Below are 9,778 nucleotides of genomic sequence, written 5' to 3'. Positions count from 1 at the left end.
AATGAGGGTGGAACCAAGAAAAAGGCCATTGTGCAAGCCTGTAGTAAGGGTGGGCCCCCATGATGCCCCAAGGAGGAGAAGAAACCATCATCCTGAGAATGACTCTCAGACTTTGAAATCTAATTAACCATGCTCTGCAGGTTTTCAGAACTCTTATGGCAATGCAAATGTTTATCCTATGTCTGTCCCTTTGTTTATTGGAAGCAGATAAGTTATTCTGTAAGTTTCACAGGTCTACAGCCAGAGAGGACTTTGCCCCAAGAAAAACTGTATTTGGGGAAGCAGATGTGGCTCAAGTGATTGGGCTTTCATCTCCCATGTGGGAGACCCGGGGTTTGATTCCCAGAGCCTCCTGGTGAAGGCAAGCTGGCCTGCGCTGCAGAGAGCTGATGGTCCACATCACAGAGAGCTGACAGCTTGCACCACAGAGAGCTGGTGCAACAAGATGACACAACAAAGGGAGACACAGAGGAGAGACATTGAGAGACACAGCAGATCAGGCAGCTGAGGTGGATTAAGCAAATGAGTGCCTCTCTCCCACATTGGAGGTCCCAGGATTGGTTCCCAGTGCCTCTTAAAGAGAAGACGAGAAGAGATAACAAGCAGACACAGAAAAACACACAGCAAATGAGTACAGAGCAGACAGTGAGCTCAGGCAGCAAGAGGTGGAGAATGAATAGAATAGAAGAAAATAGATTAAATTAAGTTAAAAATGAAATAAAAAGTGAAAAACTATTTCTAAAACTGTGGTGTGATTTTGTGCTTAGCATTGCTAACTGAAAGGATTTAAGGTTTTTTTAATATTGTAATGTCTTTTTGGAATTCAGAGGGTGGAGTGTGGCTGTTTGAAATTATTTATGAATTCAAAAAGAGAGATATGTTTTTAAACTGCTCTGTGCCTCTGGGCATGATACCCGGTAATCATATTAGATTCAGCTGAGATGTCTGATTAAATTATGTTAAGATTAGGGCTTTGATTCAACCAGTTAGTAGGATGTAATTCAATTTAAGGCCCTGCCCCCTTGGGGGGCTATATAAACAGACACTCCCTCAAGAAGACACAAAGAAGAAGGCCCAGGAAGAAAGAGTTCAATAGATAGGACAAAGAAGAGAATTTGGGTCCTGCAGTCCTGGAAAGAGAGATGAACCATTTGCCTAATAGTTTGCAGCTGAAGAGAACAGCGCAACTGAGCTGAGGAAACCCAAAAAGAAACAAACTCTATGCCAGCCTACAGCTGAGATCAGAAGAAGCTGGGCCCATGGTGCCTTAAGAGGAAGAAGGAAAGAGAGACCTGCCTCTCCATCTTACTTTACACAGGGCAACTGACTTGGGTAAGAAAATACCTCTTATGGTACCTTGAGTTGGATTCCTTAGAGCCTTGTAACTGTAAGCTTTTTCTCCAAATAAATACCCTTTATAAAAACCAACAGGTTTCTGGTACTTTGAATCAGCATATCTTTGACTGACTAATAGAGAATGCATGGGGAGGGAAGCAAAATGTTTCAGGTATTTGAGAATAGGGTAGTTGTTCTTTGGGATAACAGATATTTTGAAAATAGGAAGTAAAGGCTAAGTGTGAACTTTCTTGTCAGTATATAAAGAAACTATAATCTGCAGCCAGTGGGCAGAAAAGCATGGGGATCAGGGCACTGGATTTAATTGTAAGATTTGCAGAGCTCCAGAGAAGGTTGAAATCTCCACTGTAACAGGTCTGCTACACCAAGGTTAGAACCCTGATTGAGAAAGAATGGAAAGGGAAGACATGGAATGTGATATCTAAATCACTGTACCTGAAAATCATACTTCCCTATTCTATACCTTTTGGCAACCGTAAGTTGCCCATTTCTCCTTTTCGAATTCTAGCTCTCCCCTTGTTTGAAAATGATGCAGAAACCTCTGCCTTACAAGATATGTGCCTCCACACACCTGGATCTACCCCCACCTCCCCATCTAGCCATTAGACCAATAACTAGGATTAAGTAACAAAATGAAAGGCCAGGGCCTGATAAGGGAGGAAGGGGACTATACCTAAAGGAGCTGATAAACATAACCAACAGGTACTGACAGAAGCCAGGAGAATATAAATGGTACTGGATTCTGAGAACATGTAACATGGATGGTGTATTAGTCTGCCAAAGGGGTGCCAATGCAAAGTACTAGAAATCTGTTGGCTTTTACAAAGGGTACTTACTGGGGGCAAAAGCTTACATTTACAAGACCGTAAAGAATCTAACTCAAGGTTGCTTTCTCACCAAAGTCAGTTGCTGTGTGTTAAAGCAAGATGGTTGCTGATCTCTGCCTGGTCTCTCCTTTCCCTCCGGGCGTCCAGTCCTCTCTCTCCTGGTTAGGGCTTGTCTCTCAGGGCTTACTGTATTAGTCTCAGCTCTTTTCTGAAGGTCAGCTGTAATCTGTCAGGCAAATGGTCCATCTCTCCCCAGAGCTCTAGCTGTTTGAGCCTTCTTTCTGTCAGTTGGCATGATCAAAAATGACAAAGTTCTCTCCTCTGTGTGTTTTCTTGAGTCTCTTGAGTGAGTGTATTTATATTGGCCCACCAAGGAGGCGGGGGCCCAAACTGAGTCATGTCTTAATGACATGGTCGAATCAAAGCCCTAATCTTAATAGATAATTTAATCAAGTCCCCTCACCCGAATTCAATATAATCAAAGGCTATCATATCCAAAAGAATAGATTAGTGTACAAACATAATCTTTCTCTTTTGGAGTGTTCTCAAAAATCTCAAACTGTCACAGATGAGGAGAAGTACCTAAAATTGAATGAGGGTGAAGCAGATGTGGCTCAAGTGAATGAGCTCACACCTACCACATGGGAGATCCCAGGTTCAGTTCCCAGTGCCTTCCACAGAAGACAAGCAAGACAGCGAGCTGGCACAATGAGCAAGCAAGCTGACCCAATAAGATGACACAACAAGGAGACACAAAGAGGAAAGACAATGAGAGACACAAAGCAGGGAGCTGAGGTGGCTCAAGGGATCGCCGACAGTGAACACAAACAATGGGGGGAGGGCATAAATAAATAAAATATATATTTTAAATTAGATGAGGGAGAGTTTATTAATATGGGAGCATTCCCCTGGGACAAATGACTTAAGACCATAACAAGGACCCTGAGAGATGTTGCTGTCATGCTGCTAAGATTTTTGTAAGAGTTTGGAGAAAGTGATGGGCCATGACAAATTAAACAAAAGTCACAGCTTCTATGGGAGATGGTAAAAGAAAAGATGAAAAGGCTAAAAGAAGAGAAAAGTTAGAGTGGATATACTATTTAAAACCAGAGAAAAACCACAAATGACTGTTCCATGGAGAGCTCTGAAGAAATCCCACTGCCAAACCAATTAGCAATGTGCTGGTGAAAGGTCATTGGCATCATTCAGAAGCTCAGTGGTGGCCGACCTTGCATAAGAGAGCTAACAGTAGGAAATGAAGGCCTAGAACTGGGCACCTTGATAGCCATGGGAATGAGGGTCCCTAAACAATGAGGCGAGATGGCAACTCTTAACCTTCAGAAGCAATGTAGATATAATTATAAAAATGAATGAGGAACAGAGAGGCCTGACCTGCAGAGAGATATGGAGATGGCTAATAGTATATGGTATTCCTAGAGGTAAGATAACCAACAAGGATATTACTCAACCTAGTCAAGAGAAATCAAGGGTAGAAGATCGATAGGCTGAGGATGACTCATTACCCAGTTTCTGGGTCAGAGATAGTTTTTAGACCTTGAAAACTGGTTTCCAGGAGGAAGGATCCTACAACATCATGGCTACTGTATATGGCAGTAACACCCCAGTCCTTCCCCAAAGAATCTATTACCATTTAGTTGGTCAGTCATACACTGTGGAAAGAGGAATATTATCCAAGCAATTCAGTGACTGTTGGACACAGGGTCTGGGAAGAAATTGATACTAGGGAACCCAAAACATCATTAGGGTCCCCCATTTAGAATGGGGTATACAAAGAACTGATAATATATGGAGTCATGGACCGGGTTCAGTTCACTGTGAACCCGTTGTGTGCAGGCACACCCAATGGTAATTCCCAAAAATGTAAATGAAATGGACATACTTGCTAGTTAGCAGAACTACTACATTAGTACCATAGCCTGTGGAATAAGAGCTATCATAATACATCTTAGTTTTCTAGAGTTACTATAATAAAGTACCACAACTTGGCAATTTTTAAAAACATATTTTTTATTTATTTTTAAAAGGTTTTTAATATTTTTTAACAACTTGTCAATTTCAAACAACAGAAATTTATTACCTCAGTTCTGAAGGCTAGAAGTCCAAATCAAGGTGTTGGTAGGGCCATGCTTCCTTTGAAACCTGTAGGAGAGCATCCTTCCTTGTTTCTATCTCACTTCTGGTGGGGTTTTTTTTTTCAGCAATTCTTGATGTTCCCTGGCTTGTAGATGCATCACTCCAATCTCTGCCTTCTCTATCTTCACATGGCTCTTCCTTCTCTGTCTGTGTCTTCTCTTTTTATAAGGACACTAGTCAAATCGGATTAGTGGCCCACTCTACGCCAATCTGACCTCATTTTTAGTTTAACTCATTATATCTGCAATTACATCTTCTGTTTCCAAAGAAGGTTACATTCTGAGGCACTAGGGTTAGGACTTCAACATATAGTTTGGGGGGCACAATTCAACCTCTAACATAATGGGAAGTCCATATAGAAGCCTCTGAAACTATCTTCTACTCTAGTTAAGATAGTACTTTTTAAAAATATATTGTATCTTGAAGGGATGGCAGAGATCACTGATATTCTTAGAAATTTAAAGGATACAGAGGTAATGGTTCCTATTGTAATTTAATTCACCAGAATCCTAGACAGATTCTGGAGGATAACAGTGGGCTATGGCAAACTAAAAACAAAAAAAGTAACAACCCCAATTACTGCTGCTATACCAGATTAAGTATCTTTGCTAAAGCAAATTAACATGGACTCAAATACATAGTATGTGACCAGTGAGCTGGTGAATGCATTATTTTCCATCCTTCTCAAAAGGGAGGATCAAAAACAGTTTACCATCACTTGGATTAGATAAAAATATGCATTTATAGTCTTGCCCCAGAGCTATGTTAACCTTCCTGTACTCTATCATAATATAATCAGGGGACTTGGACCATCTACATGCCACAGAATGTTACATTGGTCCCTATATCGAGGACCATATACTAATTATACTGGATGTGTACAAAGTAGCAAATACATTGGAAGTCTTTGTAAGATACACATGCTATTGTTGATGGGAGATAAACCCTTTGAACATTCATGGTCCCACCAAGAGGTAAGTTTTGTGAAAGTCCAGTAGTTTGAGGCATACTGGGTCATTCCCTCCAAAATAAAAGACAAATTATTGTATCTTTTACCCTCCACCACTAAAAAGGAAGCACAACAGCTGGTAGGTGTCTTTTTGTTCTGACGGTAGCATATTATTCCCCAGTTGGGAATACCACTCAGATTCATATACTGGATGTCACAAAAGGCTCCCAGCTTTGAATGGGGCCCAGATCAGGGGACTTATTGCTTCACCTTCTTTGCTGATTCCAGCCTCCAGCCTCTCTCTCAGCCTCCCAGGGGTTCTCTGGCTGTAAGAGATCCTGGAGTCCACTATCAGATGGAAGGTAAAAATGGCAGGTGTCTTTCTATGTGTTTTTCTGCATTCAGTTCTCAGTTTATACAAGACCCCATCAAGAGGGCAGAGACTTAACTTAGGTCATGACTCACTGAAATAGTCCAATCAAAGGCCCTAAAGCCATCTAATCAAAAGTGATGTAATCAGGAGCAGATGTGGCTCAAGCTGTTGAGCGTCTGCTTCCCACGAGGGAGGTCCCAGGTTTGGTTGCTGATGCCTCCTAAAAACAAAATAAACAAACAAAATAAAAAATAGAAAAAGCCATTGTGGCTCAGTGGTTGAGTGCTGGCTTCCTATTTATGAGGATCCAGGTTCAATCCCCAGTCCCAGTATTTTTTTAAAGTGATCTAATCAAGGTCCCTCAACTGAATTTAATGCAATCAAAGGGCCCCATACCCACAGGAGTGGATTAGTCCCAAGAACATGACATTCTGGGATTCAGTAAAGAACTTCAGACTGTCACATGACTGAATTGTATATTTGAAAGTGGTTAAAATTTTAGGTTGTATTTATGTTACCAGAATAAATAGAACTATAAAACACAGTCAACCCTAATGTAAACTATGGACTACAGTTAATAGTGTAATTATAATAATACTGTTCCATCAATTGTAAAAAAAAAAAAAAAAAAGTACCACACTAATACAGAGTGTTAATAATAGGGCAAACTGCACATGTGAGGAGTTGTAAAGGAACTCTGTACTTTCTGTATGACTTTTCTGTAAACTTACAACTTCTCTTTAAAAAAAGTTTATTAAAAATGAAAGTCTCATTTCCACCTAGAAATAATAATTGGAATTGGACTTGTCCTCTGGTGATAACCAAAAAACTGGACAAAGTGTAAGAAAGAACTATTTTAAGAAGATAGGCAACAAAGAGTGCAAAACTGTGGTCCCTAAGAGAAGAAAGATAAGGTGAGCCTAACAACCACCTTGGCTTTCTGCCTGGAGACACTTTCTAGACTTCAGCTCAAGAGTGGGAGAATCCAAGCAGAACACATCAGTATTGGTGAGTTGAAAGAAGAGAGATCAAGATTAAGGAGAATGAGGCAGCTGGGATTTTCAGGGCAGAGTTCCAGAGAAGGAAGATCTACATGGAAATAGAGAACTGGAAATATGCATAGTGGTCCTTTTGAGTCTGATGTGAACACTGTGATACTCCATGAGGCTGGTCAGAGAGCTATAAGAGAGCTATAAGCTGGAAAGCTACCAAAACACACAGGGGTATGAGAAGTTCAAGTTCCAACCAGCCAGAATGGAGAGATCCCATTAAATTTAGTAAAAGCCACCAGTGGGTTTTACCTTAGAAATTGGACTGAATTAGCCCCAGAGTAAAGGCTCCTCTAGACCTGATGCAATAGTTAAAAGCAAGTCTTGAAAAGAAAAAATGTTATCTTCAAGTATTTAATTGCAAGCCAAAACAAAATTCAACATTATTTAAAGGAAAAAGAAAAGTCCAGAAAGTTAACAATGTAGGATTCACAATGTCTGACATGAAGTAAATTAAAAAAAAAAAAAAAAATACAAAGAAGCAGAAGAATGTTATAACAGAACCAGGAGGAAAAAAGTTAATTAGAAGCACAGATGATGGGATTAACAGGAATCAAGAAAGAATGACAGACTCATTTAAAATTCTGCAAGCCAGCAGACAGTGGAATGACATTGTTAAAGTGCTGTCAACTTAGAATTCTAAAACCCACCCTCCAAGAAAAAAATCTGTCAAAAATTAAAGCAGGAAATTTTTTTTAAAAAAAGCAGGGAAGTGGATGTGGCTCAAGCAATTGAGCTCCTACCTACCACATGGGAGGTCCCAGGTTTGGTTACTGGTGCCTCCTGGAGAAGATTCACAAGACAGTGAGCTGGTGTAATGGGCAGGTATGGCAAGATGATAAAACAAGATGATGCAACAAGGACACACAAAGAGGAAAAAACAATGAGAGACACAACAGCAGGGAACTGAGTTGGCTCAAGTGATTGAACGCCTCCCTCCTGCATGGGAAGTTACAGGTTTGGTTCTAGGCGCCTCCTAAAAAAGAAGACAAGTAGACAAAGAGAGCACACAGCAAATGGACACAGAGAGCAGACAGCAAGCACAAAGAACAAGGGGGCAACAATAAATAAAATAAATATTTTTAAAAAATTAAAGTGTGGGGAAACGGACTTTGGCCCAGTGGTTAGGGCGTCCGTCTACCATATGGGAAGTCCGTGGTTCAAACCCTGGGCCTCCTTGACCCGTGTGGAGCTGGCCATGTGCAGCGCTGATGCGCGCAAGGAGTGCCGGGCCACTCAAGGGTGTCCCCCGCGTCGGGGGAGCCCCACGCGCAAAGGAGTGCGCCCGTGAGGAAAGCCGCCCAGCGTGAAAAGAAAGAGCAGCCTGCCCAGGAATGGCGCCGCCCACACTTCCCGTGCCACTGACGACAACAGAAGCAGACAAAGAAACAAGACGCAGCAAATAGGCACCAAGAACAGACAACCGGGGAGGGGGGGGAATTAAATAAATAAATAAATCTTAAAAAAAAAAAAATTAAAGTGTGTAGGGGGAGCCAAGATGGCAGCCGAGTAAGAAGCTCCTGGAGTCGGCTCCTGCTGTAGGGCAGTTAGCTATCTAAAGCACTTGTTTTTGGGCCCCAGGAGACCAGAAGAGCATCCTACAACATCCTTGAAAGTATGGAAAGAGGAGATTGCCCATCTGCAGAGAGGATTCATGAAGTAGAGCCCTGAATGCTGTGGAGGTCAGATTTTCCCCCTAGCTAGGGGAGTTCTGTCACATTCCCCAAGGGAACAGCAACAATCCCCCAAGTGCAAGTGCAAAGACCAGTGTAGAAGGATGGTCCAATGATGGGCCTTTGATACTGATGACTATGCTTATGAGCCTGTGTGCTTGAAATTCCAACTAGGCCTACAGCTGCAGGGTGCCTAAGAGTTACCTCCTGAGAGCCTCCATGTTACTCAAATGTGGCCACTCTATAAGCCAAACTCAGCATATAAATGCATTACCTTTCCCTCAGCATGAGACATGACTCCTGAGCATGAGGCTCCCTGGCGCTGAGGGATTACTACCAATCACCAGCTGGTGATGCAACTAGAAAAAGACCTTGAATAAAAGGGGGAAATGGTAAAGACAAATGAATTTATATGGCTAAGAGACTTCAAAATGAGTTGGGAGGTCATCAGAGGGGTTGTGCTTACTCATGTCTCAGCAGGATCCCAGAGACAGTCAAAGTAGATACAACTCCAGGTACTGGTGCTCCTGAAGGCTATGGAGACACACAGTTTCTACGGTCATGGCAGATGGCTCTGGAGTTCAGTGCCTTGCCAGTGGGCCCTACTTTGGAATCTGTGCTCCTGAGTGTGATAGAGTTGGATTCAGATGAGACCTTTCTACATATGCCTCTTCTGTCACTTTTACTGAACCTGTGGTTGGCCTTGGGGTTGGTGTATACTTAGGAGACTTGAATCTCTGGAAAATTCATATGCCAGCTGGGCCCTGAACCTCAGCAGAGTTGCAATACCTACTCTCTGGTTCATTGGACTTACCCAGGTCAGCTAACAGGGAGGTGAAGATGGTCAACCACCACACCGGTGAACCAAGAGTGTCTACAAGTGAAAACAGAAGCATCACATACATCAGCCATGTGGAATCTAAGCCCCCTCTTGATTTAGAGGTGGAGTGAGAATTACCATCCCAGGGTCCACAGGATGGAGGAATAAAATATGGATTAGAGTGGACTTACTGGTATTCTACTATAGAACTATTGTGACTCTAGCAATGGAAGAAATTGAATCATTAATGTGGAGACAGCGGCCATGGGAATTGCTGAGGACAGAGAGAGGGAAGAAGAGGTGTGATGTAGGGGCATTTTCAGGACTTGGAGTTGTCCTGAATGATATTGCTCCCTTACTTGTTGTATAGTAGGAATCGAGGATGTAATTGGTGCTGTAAGCTCTGGAGGCTGAAGCTGCCCATGTTGCTCCAGGAATTGATGAACTAAAAAATGAAAATGGAAACATGACTACTGACACTGCAGAAATAGGAGAGATCATAAGAGGATACTATCAACAACTTTATGCCAAAAAAACTAGACAATGTAGATGAAATGGAAAAATTCATATGGACATA

This window comes from Dasypus novemcinctus, chromosome 8, assembly GCF_030445035.2.
Source record: "Dasypus novemcinctus isolate mDasNov1 chromosome 8, mDasNov1.1.hap2, whole genome shotgun sequence".
In the NCBI taxonomy this organism is placed as follows: Eukaryota; Metazoa; Chordata; class Mammalia; order Cingulata; family Dasypodidae; genus Dasypus; species Dasypus novemcinctus.
Note: the sequence above shows the minus strand (reverse complement) of the source record.